This window comes from Carica papaya, chromosome 3 (assembly GCF_054855325.1).
Source record: "Carica papaya isolate Zhongbai chromosome 3, ASM5485532v1, whole genome shotgun sequence".
Lineage (NCBI taxonomy): Eukaryota > Viridiplantae > Streptophyta > Magnoliopsida > Brassicales > Caricaceae > Carica > Carica papaya.
In genome coordinates, this window is record NC_142311.1 from 28,600,353 (window position 1) to 28,616,373 (window position 16,021).

Here is a 16,021-nt window from a genome sequence, read left to right on the forward strand (position 1 = left end):
AAGGTGCTGGGGTATTTTAATTGATATTAAAATGAGAAGCAGAGGTGAAGTGTGCACGCATAAGGAAACAAATGACGGGAGGGGGTTGGGAAGGAGAAGGAGTTTATGTATTTACAGCGCGGGATGAAATGGGTGCAATCATACCAGCACTAATGCCCCGGATCCCATCAGAACTCCGCAGTTAAGTGTGCTTGAGCGAGAGCAGTACTAAGATCGGTGACCTCCTGGGAAGTCCTTGTGTTGTACCCTTTTTTTGCAGATGGGGCATTTGACATTACGCGCGATTGGAACTATGGTCTGCTTGTTTATTCGCAAATGTGAGTCAAGATGCCGGGGCATTTTACTTTATATTAGAACGAGAAGTAGTGGTGCAATGTACACGCACAAAGAAACAAATGACAGGAGAGGGGAGGGAAGGAGAAAGAGTGTATGTATTCGTAGCCCTGTATGAAATGGGTGCGATCATACCAGCGCTAATGCACCGGATCCTGTCAGAACTTCGTAGTTAAGTGTGCTTGGGAGAGAGTAGTACGATGATGGGCGACTTCCAAGGAAGTTCTCCTGTTGCACCAATTTTTTTGCAGATTGGATGATCGACGTAACGCGCGATTGGAACTATGGTCCATTGATTTATTCGCAAATGTGAGTCAAGGTGTCGGGATATTTTACTTGATATTAAAACGAGAAGCAGAGGTGCAGTGTGCACACACAAGAAAATAAATGACGGGAGGGGAAGGGAAGGGGAAGGAGTATATGTATTTGCAACGCAATATGAAACGGGTGCAATCATACCAGCACTAATGCACCGGATCCCATTAGAACTTCTCAGTTAAGTGTGTTTGGCGCGAAATGAAATAGGTACGATCATACTAGCACTAATGCACTGGATCCCATCAGAACTTCGCAGTTAAGTGCACTTGGGAGAGTGTAGTACTAGGATGGGCGACCTCCATGGAAGTTCTCCTGTTGCACCGATTTTCTTACAGATTGGGTGATCGATGTTACGCGCGACTAAAACTATGGTCCACTGGTTTATTCGCAAATTTGAGTCAAGGTGCCTGGGTATTTTACTTGACACTAGAACGATAAGCAGAGGTGCAGTGTGTACGGACAGGGAAACAAATTACGAGAGGTGAGGGGAAAAGAGAGGGAGTGTATGTATTTGCAGCGCAATATGGAACGGGTTCGATCATACAATTATACCAGCACCTATGCACCGGATCCCATATGAACTCCGTAGTTAAGTGTGCTTGGGCGAGAGTAGTACTAGGATGGGTGACCTTCTGGGAAGTTCTCATGTTGCACTGATTTTTTTGCAGATTGGGCGATCTCCGTTACGCGCGGCTGGAACTATGGTCCGCTGGTTTATTCGCAAATGTAAGTGAAGGCACCAAAGTATTTTACTTGATATTCGAATGAGAAGTAGAGGTGGAGCGTGCACGCACAAGGAAACAAATGACGGAAGGGGGAGGGAAGGAGAGGAAGTGTATGTATTTGTAGCGCGGAGTGAAACGGGTGGGATCATACAGCACTAATGCACCGTATCCCATCAAAACTCTGCATTTCAGTGTGCTTGGGTGAGAGTAGTACTAGGATGGGTGACCTCTTGGGATGTCCTCGTGTTGGGCCCATTTTTTTGCAGATGGGGCATTCGACGTTATGCGACTATAAATATGATCTGTTGGTTTATTCGCAAATGTGAGTCAAGGCGTCGGGACATTTTACTTGATATTAGAACGAGAAGGAGAGGTTGAGTATGCACGCACATGGAAACAAATGACGGGAGGGGGGAGGGAAGGAGAAGGAGTGTATGTATTTGTAACACGAAATGAAACGGGTGCGATTATACCAGCATTAATGTGCCAGATCCTATCAGAACTGCGACTTAAGTGTGGTTGGGGGAGTGTAGTACTAGGAGTGGTGACCTCTTGGGAAGTCCTTGTGTTGCAACTATTTTTTTTTCGGATGGGTCGTTCGACGTTACGCTTCGACTGGAACTATGATCCGCTGGTTTATTCGCAAATGTGAGTCAAAGCACTAGCGCATTTTACTTGATATTAGAACGAGAAGTAGAGGTGCACGCACAAGGAAACAAATGACGGGAGGGGGGAGGGAAGGAGGAGTCTATGTATTTGCAGTGTAAAATAAAACGGGTGCGATCATACCAGCACTAATGCACCGGATCCCATCAGAACTCCGTAGTTAATTATGCTTGGGTGAGAATAGTACTAGGATGGGTGACCTCTTGGGAAGTCCTCATGTTGCACTTGTCTTTTTTGTGGGCGAGGTGTTAAATATTACATGTAACCCGAGACATGGTACGCCGGTTCATTCGCCGTCATGAGTCGCAGCACTAGAGCATTTTTCTTAATATTTTTCATGCATTCATTTGTAGTCCACCACGTGATAAAAGTCTCATTACAAGTATCTTAAATAATAGAACAACCAAGACAGAGGTGCGGCGGGCAGTCCGTTCATCTAAGCGTGAGTCGAGGCAACGAGGCATTTTGCTTGATATTACGACTAGAAGTAGAGGTGCGGTGTCTACGCAGAGTAAAACAAATGATGGGAGGGCGGAGGGAAAGAGAAGGGGTATATGTATTTGAAGTGCAGAATAGGACGGGTGGGATCATACTAGCACTAATGCATCATATGCCATCATAACTCTACAATTAAGTGTGTTTGGGCGAGAGTAGTACTAGGATGAGTGACCTCCTGAGAAGTGCTCGTGTTGCACCCGTGTTTTTGCTGACAGAGCGTTAAACGTTATGCGCATCCGGAGCCATAGTCTGCTGGTTCATTTGCCGATGTGAGTCACCTCGCCCGGGCATTTTGCTTATTTTTTTGTGTGCACTAATTTATAGTCCACCATGTAATAAGAGAGTCATTACGAGCACCTTACATAGTAGAACAACGAAAAAAAAAGGTGTGGCGGGTGGTCCTTTAATCTGGGCATGAGTCGAGGCATTGGGGCATTTTTCTTGATATTAGAACTAGAAACAGAGATGCAGTGTGCGCACACAGCAAAAAAAATGACAGAAGATAGGAGGAAAGGAGAAGGGGTATATGTATTTGCAATGCAGAATGGAAGGGGTGCGATCATACCAACACTAATGCATCAGATCCCATCGAACTATGCAGTTAAGCATGCTTGGGTTAGAGTAGTACTAGGATCGATAACCTCCTGAGAAGTCTTCGTGTTGCACTATCTTTTTGTAAACGGTGTGTAAAATGATACACGTGATTGAAGCCACAATTCTCTAGCGTGAGTCACGTCGCCAGAAAATTTTGCTTACTATTTTTTCGAGCATTCATTTATAGTCAACCACGTGATAAGAGTGTCATTACGAGCATCTTACATATTAGAATAAAGAAAAATGAGGTATGACAGGTAGTCCTTTCTTCTGGGCGTGAGTCGAGGCGTTGGGACATTTTGCTTGATATTATAACTATAAATAGAGGTGCGGTGTGCGCGCACAGCAAAAAAAATGATGGGTGGGGGGAGGGAAGGAGAAGGAGTATATGTATTTGCAGTGCGGAATGGAAGGGGTGCAATCATGCTATCACTAATACACCGGATCCCATCGAACTCCATAATTAAGCGTGCTTGTGCGAGAGCAGTACTAGGATGGGTGACCTCTTGGAAAGTTCTCGTGTTGTACCCATCTTTTTGCAGACGGGGCGTCAAACGTTACGCGTGATTAGAGCCACAGTCCGCCGGCATGAGTAGCGACATTGAAATATTTTGCTTAATATTTTACGTACATTTATTTATTGTCCACCACGTGATAAGAGTCTCATTACCAGAGTCTTACACAGTTGAACAACGAAAAAAGAGGCACAGCAAGCCTCCGTTCTTCTGGGCGTGAGTCGAAGCGACTTGGCATTTCGCTCTATATTAGAACTAGAAGGAGAGATGCGGTATGCTCGCACAGGGAAATAAATGATGGGAGGGGGGAGGGAAGGAGAACGACTATATGTATTTGCAGTGGGGAATGGGACAGTTGCGATCATACAAACAGTAATGCACAAAATCCCATCAGAACTTTGTAGTCAAGCGTGCATGGGCGAGATTAGTTCTAGGCTGGGTGTGCTCCTGAAAAGTTCTCGTGTTGAACCTGTCTTTTTGTAGACGGAGTGTTAAATGTTAAGCGCGATCATAGCCACAGTCTGCCGGTGTGAGTTGCGGGGCCTGAAAATTTTACTTAATATTTTTCATGCATTCATTTATAGTCCACCACATGATAAGAGTGTCATTACGAGTATCTTACATAGTATAACAACGAAAAATGAGGTGCGGCGAGCGATCCGTTCATTTAGGCGTGAGTCGAGGCACCGGAGTATTTTGCTTGATATTAGAACTAGAAACAGAGGTATTGTGTGTGCGCACAACGAAACAAATAACGGGAGGGGGGAGGGAAGAAGAAGGGGTATATGTAGTTGAAGCGTGAAATGAAAGGGGTGCGATCATACCTGCACTAATGCACTGGATCGCATCGAATTTCGTAGTTAAGTGTGCTTGGGTGGAAGTAGTACTAGGATGGGTGACCTCTTGAAAAGTCCTCTTGTTCCACTCGTCTTTTTACTGACGGGACGTTAAATATTATAGGCGATTAGAGCCATTGCCCCCCGGAGTAAGTCGCGACGCTGAGATATTTTGCTTAATATTTTTTGTGCATTTATTTATAGTTCGCCACGTGATAAGAGTGTCATTACGAGCATCTTACATAGTAGAATAATGAAAAATGAGGTGCAGCGGGTAGTTCGTTCATCTGGGCGTGAGTCGAGGCACCAGAGCATTTTGCTTTATATTAGAACTATAAGTAGATGTGTAGTGTTTGTGCATAACGAGACAAATAACAGTGGGGGAGGGAGGGAGAAGGGGTATATGTATTTGCAACGCAAAATAGAAGAGGTGCGATCATACTAGCACCAATGCACCGGATCCCATTGAACTCCGTAGTTGAACGTGCTTTGGCTAGAGTAATAATAGGATGGGTGACCTTCTGGGAAGTCCTCATGTTGCGCCCGTCTTTTTGCGGATGGGGTGTTAAATGTTATGCACGATAGGAGCCATAGTCCGTCGACGTGAGTTGCGGCGCCAGAATATTTTGCTTAATATTTTTTATGCATTCATTTATAGTCCACCGCATGATAAGAGTGTCATTACGAGCATCTCACATAGTAGAACAATAAAAAATGAGGTAAGGTAGGCGGTCCGTTTATCTAGTCGTGAGCCGAGGTGCCCCGACATTTCGCTTGATATTAGAATTAGAAATAGGGGTGTAGTGTGCATGCACAGCGAAACAAATGACGGGAGGGGGGAGGGAAGGAGAAGGGGTATATGTATTTGCAGCATGGAATGGAAGGGGTGCGATCATACCAACACTAATGCACCCGATCCTGTCGAACTCAATAGTTAAGCGTGCTCTGGTGAAAGCAGTACTAGGATGGGTGACCTCCTGCGAAGTCCTCGTGTTCCACTCGTCTTTTTATGGATGGGGCGTTAAATGTTACGCGTGATCGGAGTCACAGTCTGCTAGTGTGAGTCGCGGCGTTGGGACATTTTGCTTAATATTTTTTATGCATTCATTTATAGTCCATCACGAGATAAGAATGTCATTACGAGTATCTTACATAGTAAAACAACGAAAATAGAGTTGTGGCGGAAGGTCTATTCATCTGGGCATGAGTCAAGACGTTTGGGCATTTCCCTTGATATTAGAACTAGAAACAGAGGTGCGGTGTGCGCGCACAACAAAATAAATGAGGGGAGGGGAGAGGGAAGGAGAAGTGGTATATGTATTTGCAGCACAGAATAGAAGGGGTGCGATCATACTAGCACTAATGCATCGGATCCCATCGAACTTCGTAGTTAAGCATGCTTGGGCGAGAGTAGTACTAGGATAGGTGATGTCCTAGGAATTCCTCTTGTTGCAGTCGTCTTTTTTGCAGATGGGGTCTTAAACATTATGCACAATGGGAGATACGGTAAACTAGTTCATTCGCCTGCATGAGTCGCGGCGTCGGAGCATTTTGCTTAATATTTTTCGTGTATTCATTTATATTCCATTAAAAGATAAGAGTATTATTAGGAGTATCTTACTTAGTATAACAACAAAAATAGAGGTGCAGCAAGCGATACGTTCATCTGGGTGTTAGTTGAAGCACTGGGGCATTTCGCTATATATTAGAATTAGAAGCAAAGGTGTGGTGTATGAGAACAGTAAAATAAATGAGGGGAGGGGTGAGGGAAGGAGAAGGGGTATATGTATTTGCAGCGCGGAATGGAAGTGGTGCAATCATACTAGTACTAATTCACAAGATCCCATCAGAACTCTGCAGTTAAGCGTGCTTGGGCGAGAGTAGTACTTTGATGGGTGACCTCCTGAAAAGGCCTCGTGTTGTACCCGTCTTTTTGCAGATGAGGCAATAAACGTTACATAGGACCGGATCCATGGTCTGTAGGTTCATTCGCAAACGTGAGTCGTGGCACCGGGATATCTTTGTTAATATTTTTTGTGTATTCATTTATATTCCACCACGTGATAAGAGTGTCATTACAAGTATCTTAAATAGTATAACAATGAAAAATGAGGTGCGGCGGGCGATCCGTTCATCTGGGCATGAGTCGAGGTGCTGGGGTATTTTGCTTGATATTAGAACTATAAACAGAGGTGTGGTGTGTGCGCACAACGAAACAAATTACGGGATAAGGGAGGGAAGGAGAAGGGGTATATATACTTGCAGCGTGGAATGGAAGGGGTGCGATCATACCTGCACTAATGTACTTGATCCCATCGAATTTCATAGTTAAGTGTGCTTGGGCGGAAGTAGTACTAGGATAGGTGGCCTCCTAGAAAGTCCTCGTGCTCCCCTAGTCTTTTTGGTGACGGGACGTTAAAAATTATGCGCGATCAGAGCAATTATCCCCCGGAATGAGTCGCAACGCCGAGACATTTTTCTTAATATTTTTCGTGCATTCATTTATAGTTCACCACGTGATAATAGTGTCATTACGAGCATCTTACATAGTAGAATAACAAAAAACGAGGAGTAGCGGGTAGTCCGTTCATCTGGGCATGGGTCGAGGCGCCAAAGCATTTTGCTCTATATTAGAACTATAAACAGAGGTGCGGTGTTCGCGCATAGTGAAACAAATAACAGGGAGGGAGGGAGGGAGAAGGGGTATATGTATTTGTAGCACAAAATAGAAGAGATGCGATCATACTAGCACTAATGCACTGGATCCCATCGAACTCCGTAGTTGAGGGTGCTTTGGCGAGAGTAGTACTTGCATGGGTGCCCATTTATCTAGGCGTGAGTCGAGGTACCTGAATATTTCACTTGAAATTAGAATTAAAAACAGAGGTGTAGTGTGCACGCACCACGAAACAAAGGACGGGAGGGGGGAGGGAAGGAGAAGGGGTATATATATTTGCAGCACAGAATGGAAGGGGTGCGATCATACCAACACTAATGCACTGGATCCTATCGAACTTCACAGTTAAGCGTGTTCTGGTGAAGGCAGTACTAGGATGTGTGACCCCTTGCGAAGTCCTCGTGTTCCACCCATCTTTTTATTGACGAGGCGTTAAATGTTACGCGTGACCGGAGCCTCAGTCCGCTAGTGTGAGTCGCGGTGCTGGGACATTTTACTTAATATTTTTCATGCATTCATTTATAGTCCATCACGAGATAAAAATGTCATTACGAGTATCTTACATAGTAGAATAACGAAAATAGAGTTGTGGCGGGCAGTCTGTTCATCTGGGCATGAGTCGAGACACTTGGGCATTTCACTTGATATTAGAACTGGAAACAGAGGTGCAGTGTGCTCGCACAACAAAATAAATGACGGGAGGGGAGAGGGAAGGAGAAGTGGTATATGTATTTGTAGCGTGGAATGGAATAGGTGTGATCATACCAGCACTAATGCATCAGATCCCATCGAATTTCGTAGTTAAGCGTGCTTGGGTGAGAGTAGTACTAGGATGGGTGACCTCCTGGAAAGTCCTCTTGTTGCAGTCGTCTTTTTGCAAACTGTGAGTTAAACATTATGCGCGACGGGAGATACAGTCCACTAGTTCATTCGCTTTCATGAGTCGCGGCGTCGGGGTATTTTCCTTAATATTTTTCTTGTATTCATTTATATTACATTACAAGATAAGAGTATTATTACAAGTATCTTACTTACTAGAACAACAAAAATAGAGGTGCGGAGGTGCGGCGGGCAGTACGTTCATCTCGGTATTAGTTGAGGCGCTGGGGCATTTCATTATATGTTAGAACTAGAAACAGAGATGTGGTGTGCGCGCACAGTAAAACAAATGACGGGAGGGGTGAGGGAAGGAGAAGGGGTATATGTATTTGCAGTGCGGAATGAAAGTGATGCAACCATACAAGCACTAATTAATAAAAACCCATCAGAACTTCGTAGTTAAGCATGCTTGGACAATAGTAGTACTTGGATGGGTGACCACCTTGAAAGGCCTCGTGTTGTACCCATCTTTTTGCAGACGGGGCAGTAAATGTTATGTAGGACTGGATCCATAGTCTACAGGTTCATTCGCAAATGTGAGTCGCAGCACTGGGATATCTTTGTTAATATTTTTTGTGCATTCATTTATAATCCACCACATAATAAAATTATTCTTACGAGTATCTTACAAAGTAGAACAACGAAAACAGAGGTGTAGCTAGCGATCCATTCATCTGGACGTGAGTCAAGCGCATCTTACATAGTAAGACAACAAAAATACAGGTGTAGCGGGCATTCAGTTCATATAGGCATGAGTCAAGGCACTGGGGCATTTTGGTTGATATTAGAACTAGAAACAGAGGTGAGGTACGCGCACAGTGAAACAAATGACGGGAAGAGAGAGTAAAGTAGAAGGGGTATACAAACTAAAATTGGTGTGATCATACCAGCACTAATTCACTCGATCCGATCAAAATTCCACAGTTAAGTGTGCTTGGGCGGGAATAGTACTAGGATGGGTGACCTCTTAGGAAGTCCTCGTGTTGCATCCTTATTTTTACAAACGGGGTGTTAAACGTTACGCGGGACTAGAGCGACAGTCCACTGGTTCGTTCGCAAACGTGAGTCACAGGGCCGGAGCATTTTGCTTAATATTATTCATGCATTCAATTATATACCACCATGTGATAAAGTGTTATTACGAGTATCTTACATAGTAGAACAATGAAATCAGAGGTGCGACAGGCGATCCGTCCATCTGGGCATGGCCGGGGCATTTTGCTTGATATTTAAACTAGAAACAGAGATGAGGTGTGCGTGTATAGTGATACAAATGATCGGAGGGGGGAAGGAAGACGAAGGGGCACATGTATTTATAGCGGGGAATGGAACGGGCACGATCAGTCCAGCACTAATGCACTGAATCTCATAAGAACTCTATAGGTAAGTGTCCTTTGAATCCCATTAAATCCTTGTGTTGCACCTATCTTTTTTCAGATGGAGCATTAAGCATTACGCATGACCAGAGACGCAATCCACTTGTTCATTCGTTGGCGTGAGTCTTGGTGCCATTCATTTATAGTCCACCACGTGATAAGAATGTCATTACGAGCATGTTACATAGTAGAATAATAAAAAACGAGGTGCGGCGGACGGTCTGTTCATCTGGGCATGAGTCGAGCTGCCAGGGCATTTCGCTTGATATTAGAATTAGAAGCAGAGGTGCAGGGTGCACGCACAATTAAAAAAATGATAGGAGGGGGAGGGAAGGAGAAGGGGTATATGTATTTGCAGTGCGAAATAGAATACGTGCGATCATACCGACATTAATTCACTGAATCCCATCAAAACTCTGTAGTTAAGCATTTTTGGGCGAGAGTAGTACTAGGATGGGTGACTTCCTGGGAAGTCCTCGTGTTGTACCCTTCTTTTTGCAGACGGGGCGTTAAACGTTGCACGAGATCGGAGCAACTGTTTGTCGGTTCATTCACAAACATGAGTCACGGCGCTGGGGTATTTTGCCTTATATTTTTTGTGCATTCAATTAAACCCCATCACGTGATAAGATTGTTATTACAAATATCTTATATAGTAGAACAACGAAAATAGAAGTGTGGCAAGCGATCTATTCATATGGGCATGAGTCGAGGCACCGGAGCATTTCGCTTGATATTAGAACTAGAAGTAGAGGTGAGGGGTGCGCGTATAGCAAAATAAATAATGGGAGGGGGGAGGGAAGGAGAAGGGGCACATGTATTTGTAGCACATAATAGGACGGGTGTGATCAGACCAGCACGAGAAGGGGCACATGGATTTGTAGCAGGGAATGGGACGGGTGTGATCAGACCAGCACTCATGCACCGAATCCCATAAGAACTCTGCAGTTAAGTGTCCTCTGGTGAGAGTAGTACTAAGATTGTTGACCTCTTGAAAAGTCCTCGTGTTACACCTGCTTTTTTGCACATGACGCATTAAACATTACGCGCGACCAGAACCACAGTTCGTCGGTTCATTCGCAAACGTGAGTCGTGGTGTCAGTGCATTTTGCTTAAATTTTTTCATGCATTCATTTCATCTGGGCGTGAGTCAAGCCGCCAGGACATTTTGTTTGATATTAGAACTAGAAGCAGAGGTGCGGGGTGCGCGCACAGTGAGAAAAATGATGGGAGTGGGGAGGGAAGGAGAAGGGGTATATGTATTTGTAGCGCGACATGGAATGGGTGCGATCATACTAGCACTAATTCATGGGATCCAATCAAACTCCACAGTTAAGCGTTTTTGGGTGAGAGTCGTACTAAGATGGTTGACCTCTTAGAAAGTCCTCGTGTTGCACCCTTCTTTTTGCGCACGAGGCAATAAACCTTACGCGCCACCAAAACCATGGTCCGTTGGTTTATTTGCAAACGTGAGTCACGACGTCAGGGCATTTTACTTAATATTTTTTGTGCATTCATTTATAGTCCACCACGTTATAAAAATCTCATTACAAGTATTTTACATAGTAGAACAACGAAAAACGAGGTGCAGTGGGCGGTCCGTTCCTCTGGGCATGAGTCGAGCCGTCGGGGCATTTTGCTTGATATTATATTTAGAAGAAGAGGTGCAGGTTGTGCGCACAGTGAAGAAAATGATGGGAAGGGGGAGGGAAGGAGAAGGGGTATATGTATTTACAACGCAAAATAGAATAGGTTCAATCATACCAGCACTAATTCTCTGAATCCCATCAGAACTCCACAGTTAAGCATTTTGGGCGAGAGTAGTATTAGGATGGGAGACTTCCTGGGAAGTCCTCGTGTTGTACCCTTCTTTTTACAAACAGGGCGTTAAACATTGCTCTCGGCGTCGGGGCATTTTGCTTAATATTTTTCGTACATTCAATTAAAGCCCATCACGTGATAGGAGTATTATTACAAGCATCTTAAATAGTAGAATAACAAAAAACGAGGTGTGGCAGACGATCCGTTCATATGGGTATGAGTAGAAGCGACGGAGCATTTCGCTTGATATTAGAACTAGAAGTAGAGGTTAGGTGCGCGCATAATGAAATAAATGACGGGAGGGGAGAGGGAAGGAGAATGGGCATATGTATTTGCGGCGCAAACAAGAAAGGGTGTTATCATACCAGTACTAGTTCACTGGATCCATTAGAACTCTGCAATTAAGCGTGCTTGGGAGAGAGTAGTATTACAATGGGTAACCTCTTGGGAAGCACTCGTGTTGTACCCTTCTTTTTGTAGACGGGGCGCTAATGTTACCTGGGACTGGAGCGACGGTACGCCGGTTAATTCGCAAGCATGAGTCACAGTGTCGGGGCATTTTGTTTAATATTTTTCGTGCATTCAATTAAAGCCCATCTCGTGATGAGAGTGTCAATGCAAGCATCTTAAATAGTAGAACAACAAAAAATGAGGTGCGGCGGGCAATCCGTTCATATGGGCATGAGTCAAGGTGTCAAGACATTTTGCTCGATATTAGAACTAGAAGTAAAGGTGAGTTGCGCACACAACAAAACAAATGACGGGAAGGGAGAGGGAAGGAGAAATGGTATATGTCTTTGCGGCGCAAATTAGAAGGGGTGCGATCATACCAGCATTAGTTCACTGGATCCCATTAGAACTCCGCAGTCGAGCGTGCTTGGGCGAGAGTATTACTAAGATGGGTGACCTCTTGGGAAGTACTCGTGTTGCACCCTTCTTTTTGTCGATGCAGCGTTAAATGTTACCCGTGATCGGAGCGACGATCCGCCGGTTCATTTGCAAACCTGAGTCACGGAGCCGGAACATTTGGTTTAATATTTTTCGTGCATTCAATTAAAGCCTATCACGTGTTGAGAGTGTTATTGCGAGCATCTTACATAGTAAAATAATAAATAAAAAGGTGTGGCGGGTGTTCCGTTCATATAAACAATAGTCGAGGTGCCGGAGTATTTCGCTCGATATTAGAACTAGAATCAGAGGTGAGTTGCGCGCACAGCAAAATAAATTATGGGAAGGGAGAGGGAAGGGAAAGGGGTATATGTATTTGCGGCACAAACCAGAACGGTTGCGATCCTACCAACACTAGTTCACTGGATCCCATCAGAACTCCGTAGTCAAGTGTTTTTTGGGCGAGAGTAGTACTAGGATACGTGACCTCCTGGGAAGTTCTCGTGTTGCACATTCTTTCTGCAGATGGGGCGTTAAACGTTATGCGGGACCGGAGAGACGGTCCACCGGTTCATTCAAAAAAGTGAGTCTTGGTGTCAGGACATTTTACTTAATATTTCTCGTGCATTCATTTATAGTCCACCACGTTATAAGAGTCTCATTACGAGCATCTTATATAGCATAATAACAAAAAACAAGGTACGGCGGGCATTCCGTTCATATGAGCATGAGTCGAGGCACCGGGGCATTTTGCTTAATATTAGAACTAGAAGTAGAGACGAGGTGCACGCAAAGAGAAATAAATGACAGGAGGGGAGAAATAAGTAGAAGGGGTATATGTATTTATTGCGCAAACTAGAACGAGTGCGATCATACGAGCACTAGTTCACCGGATCCCATCAGAACTCTGCAGTCAAGTGTGCTTGGGCGAGAGTAGTACTAGGATGGGCGACCTCCTGGGAAGTCTTCATGTTGCACCCTTCTTTTTGCAGACAGGGTGTTAAACGTTACGCAGGACTGGAGTGACGGTCTGCCGGTTCATTCGCAAATGTGAGTCACGGCACCGGGGCATTTTGCTTAATATTTTTTGTGCACTTAATTAAAGTCCATCTCATGATAAGAGTGTCATTGCGAGCATCTTAATTAGAAGAATAACGAAAATCGAGGTAAGGCGGGCGATCCGTTCATATGGGCATGAGTCGAGGCACCGGGACATTTCGCTTGATATTAGAACTAGAAGAGAGGTGAGGTGCGCGCACAGCAAAAAAAATGACAGGAGGGGAATGGGAAGGAGAAGGTGAATATTTGTTTTCGCCACAAACAGAAAAGGGTGCGATCATACTAGTACTACTTCACCAGATCCCATTAGAACTCTGCAACTAAGCATGCTTGGGCGAGAGTAGTACTAGGATGGGTGACCTCTTGGGAAGTTCTCGTCTTGCACCCTTCTATTTACAGACAGAGCGTTAAACGTTATGCGGGACTAGAGCGATGGTCCCCCGATTTATTCATAAACGTGAGTCACGGCACCGGGGCAATTTGCTTAATATTTTTGTGTGCATTCAATTAAAGTCCAACACGTGATGAGAGTGTCACTGCGAGAATTTTAAATAGTAGAACAACGAAAAATGAGGCGTGGCTGGCAATCCGTTTATATGGGCATGAGTCGAGGTGTTGGGCCATTTCAGTTGATATTAGAACTAGAAGCAGAGGTGAGGTGCGCACTCAGACAAAAAAACGACAGGAGGAGAGAATGAAGGAGAAAGGGTATATGTATTTGCAGCGTAAATCAGAACGGGTGCGATCATACTAGCATTATTTCACCGGATCCCATCAGAACTCTGCAGTTAAATGTGCTTGGGCAAGTGTAGTACTAAGATGGGTGACCTCCTAGGAAGTCTTCGTGTTGTACCCTTCATTTTGCAGACGGGGGGTTAAACGTTATGCAGGACCGGAGTGATGGTCCACCGGTTCAATCGCAAACGTGAGTCACGGCGCCGGGGCCTTTTGCATGATATTTTTTGCGCATTCAATTAAAACCCATCACGAGATCAGAGTGTCATTATGAGCATCTTAAATAGTAGAACAACGAAAAATGAGGTGCGGTGGGTGATCCGTTCATATGGGCATGGATCGAGGCACTAGGGCATTTCTCTTAATATTAGAACTAGAAGTAGAGGTGAGGTGCGCACTCAAAGAAACAAATGACGGGAGGGGAGAGTGAAGGAGAAGAGGTATATGTATTTGCGGCGCAAACTAAAACGGGTTGGATCATACCAGCATTAGTTCATCGGATCCCTTCAGAACTCCGCAGTTATGCATGCTTGGGCGATTTTAGTACTAGGATGGGTGACCTCCTAAGAAGTCTTTGTGTTGCACCCTTTATTTTGTAGACGGGGTGTTAGACGTTATGCAGGACCAGAGCGATGGTCCACCAATTCAATCGCAAATGTGAGTGACGGCACCGGGGCATTTTGTTTAATATTTTTTGTGCATTCAATTAAAGTCCATTACGTGATAAGAGTGTCATTGCGAGCATCTTAAATTGTAGAACAAAGAAAAATGAGGTGCGGCAGGTGATCCATTCATATGGGCATGAGTCGAGGCACCGGGGCATTTCGCTTGATATTAGAACTAGAAGCAGAGGTGAGGTTCGCGCACAAAGAAACAAATGACGGGAGGGTAGAGTGAAGGGGAAGGGGTATATCTATTTGCAGTGCAAACTAGAAAAGGTGCGATCATACCAGCACTAGTTCACTAGATCTAATTAAAACTTCGCAGTTAAGAGTGCTTGGACAAGACTAGTACTAGAATGGGTGACCTCCTGGGAAGTCCTCGTGGTGCACAATTCTTTTTGCAGATGGGGTGTTAAATGTTATGCGGGACAGGAGCGATGGTTCGCGGTTCATTGGCAAATGTGAGTCACGGCACTGGTGCATTTTTCTTAATATTGTTTGCGCATTCATTTAAAGTCAATCACGTGATGAGAGTGTCATTGCAAGCAGCTTAAATACTAGAATAACGAAAAACGAGGTGCAGTGGGTGATCCGTTAATATAGGCATCAGTCGAGGCATCGGGGCATTTTGCTTGATATTATAACTAGAAGCAGAGGTGAGGTGCGTGCAAAAAGAAACAAATGACGGGAGGGGAGAGTGAAGGAGAAGGGGTATAGGTATTTGCGGTGCATACTAGAACATATCCGATCATACCAACACTAGTTCACCAGATCCCATCAAAATTCCAGAGTTAAGCGTGCTTAGGCGAGAGTAGTCTAGGGTGGGTGACTTCCTGGGAAGTCCTCGTGTTGCACCCTTTTTTTTACAGACAATGTGTTAAATGTTACGCAGGACCAGAGCGATGGTTTGCCAGTTCATTCAGAAACGTGAGTTACGGTGCCGGGGCATTTTGCTTAATATTTTTTGCGTATTTAATTAAAGCCCATCACGTGATAAGAGTGTCATTGTGAGTATCTTAAATAGTAGAATAACGAAAAACGAGTTGCGATGGGTGATCCGTTCATATGGACATATGTCGAAGCCCTAGGGCATTTCGCTTAATATTTGAACTAGAAGAAGAGATGAGGTGCGCGCACTGTGAAACAAATAATGGGAGTGGAGAGGGAAGGAGAAAGGGTATTTTTATTTGTAGTGCAAACTAGAATGGGTGCGATCATACAAGCACTAGTTTGCTGGATCCCATCAGAACTCCGCAGTTAAGCGTGCTTGGGCGAGTTTAGTACTATAGTGGATGATCTCTTGATAAGTCCTCGTGTTGCACCCTTCTTTTTACAGACGAGGTGTTAAATATTACGCAAGATTAGAGCGATGGTCTGCCAGTTCATTCGCAAACTTGAGTCACGGTGTCGGGGCATTTTTTTTCACATTCAATTAAAGT

At 44.5% G+C, this 16,021-nt stretch overlaps 13 pseudogenes; all 13 read left to right on the top strand.

The window, feature by feature from the left end:
• Window positions 1-130: 130 nt before the first annotated feature.
• LOC148267632 (5S ribosomal RNA) lies at window positions 131-249 on the top strand (annotated as a pseudogene).
• A 205-nt stretch (window positions 250-454) lies between these two features.
• On the top strand, window positions 455-573 carry LOC148267633 (5S ribosomal RNA; annotated as a pseudogene).
• A 616-nt stretch (window positions 574-1,189) lies between these two features.
• On the top strand, window positions 1,190-1,308 carry LOC148267634 (5S ribosomal RNA; annotated as a pseudogene).
• Window positions 1,309-2,151: 843 nt separating this feature from the next.
• Window positions 2,152-2,270, top strand: LOC148267635 (5S ribosomal RNA; annotated as a pseudogene).
• Window positions 2,271-3,547: 1,277 nt separating this feature from the next.
• On the top strand, window positions 3,548-3,665 carry LOC148267636 (5S ribosomal RNA; annotated as a pseudogene).
• A 2,629-nt stretch (window positions 3,666-6,294) lies between these two features.
• LOC148267637 (5S ribosomal RNA) lies at window positions 6,295-6,413 on the top strand (annotated as a pseudogene).
• Window positions 6,414-8,914: 2,501 nt separating this feature from the next.
• On the top strand, window positions 8,915-9,033 carry LOC148267638 (5S ribosomal RNA; annotated as a pseudogene).
• A 755-nt stretch (window positions 9,034-9,788) lies between these two features.
• Window positions 9,789-9,907, top strand: LOC148267639 (5S ribosomal RNA; annotated as a pseudogene).
• Window positions 9,908-12,054: 2,147 nt separating this feature from the next.
• LOC148267640 (5S ribosomal RNA) lies at window positions 12,055-12,173 on the top strand (annotated as a pseudogene).
• Window positions 12,174-12,988: 815 nt separating this feature from the next.
• On the top strand, window positions 12,989-13,107 carry LOC148267641 (5S ribosomal RNA; annotated as a pseudogene).
• Window positions 13,108-13,454: 347 nt separating this feature from the next.
• LOC148267642 (5S ribosomal RNA) lies at window positions 13,455-13,573 on the top strand (annotated as a pseudogene).
• Window positions 13,574-13,922: 349 nt separating this feature from the next.
• On the top strand, window positions 13,923-14,041 carry LOC148267643 (5S ribosomal RNA; annotated as a pseudogene).
• Window positions 14,042-15,788: 1,747 nt separating this feature from the next.
• LOC148267644 (5S ribosomal RNA) lies at window positions 15,789-15,907 on the top strand (annotated as a pseudogene).
• Window positions 15,908-16,021: the final 114 nt, after the last annotated feature.